Below are 1,069 nucleotides of genomic sequence, written 5' to 3'. Positions count from 1 at the left end.
ACTATACTTGTGGGGACATTTGGTATACCAGGTACACAGGGAATACCAGGTACACACATATCCTCTTCTTTTTTTCTTCTCTGCATTTCTCCTCTGCTCTAGCTTAGTCCAGTGGTCCCAGGGCTCCTCCATCCCCCTGGCTCCACCTTGGTCCTCAGAATCAGAATCAGAATCAGAATGAGCTTTATTGCCAGGTATGTTTACACATATAAGGAATTTGTTTTCGTGACAGAAGCTTCCACAGTGTAACAGAATGACAGTGACAGAACAAAAGACACAGATAATAAACAATAAAAAAAAATAAAAAATAAAAATAGAACAAGTAAATAAGGAATAAAAATATACAAATCGACAATTGTATGTACAGGTATATAACAATAGACAGTTGTATGTACAGGTATATTACAGGTGCATCTCAATAAATTAGAATGTCGTGGAAAAGTTCATTTATTTCAGTAATTCAACTCAAATTGTGAAACTCGTGTATTAAATAAATTCAATGCACACAGACTGAAGTAGTTTAAGTCTTTGGTTCTTTTAATTGTGATGATTTTGGCTCACATTTAACAAAAACCCACCAATTCACTATCTCAACAAATTTCAGTTTCTGCCTGTAGGTCGGTATAAGATGAACCAAACAGTGATCAGAGAGTCCTAAAGCGGTCCGTGGAACAGAGTGATATGCATTCTATATTGTGGTGTAACAGTGATCCAATATATTACTGTCTCTCGTGGGACATGTGATGTGCTGTCTGTATTTTGGCAGTTCACAGGAGAGATTGGCTTTATTAAAGTCCCCGAGAATGATTAAAACACAGTCCGGGTATTGTTGCGCTGTCTCTGTGATCTGATCAGCAGTTTCTGTAAAGCGGAACTCACGTGCGCTTGCGGAGGAATGTAAACACTGACGAGAATGAATGAGCAAAACTCCCACGGCGAGTAGAAAGGCTTACAGTTAATGAAGAGCACTTCTAGATCTGAACAGCACATCTTCTTTAACACAGTTACATCTGTACACCCCCTCTCATTGATGTAAAATCATGTCCCGCCACCGCGTGATTTCCCCGTT

Source organism: Sinocyclocheilus anshuiensis, unplaced genomic scaffold (assembly GCF_001515605.1).
Source record: "Sinocyclocheilus anshuiensis isolate Anshui unplaced genomic scaffold, SAMN03320099.WGS_v1.1 scaffold1957, whole genome shotgun sequence".
Lineage (NCBI taxonomy): Eukaryota > Metazoa > Chordata > Actinopteri > Cypriniformes > Cyprinidae > Sinocyclocheilus > Sinocyclocheilus anshuiensis.
The sequence above is the reverse complement of the archived record's forward strand: the minus strand, read 5'-3'. Positions refer to the sequence as shown.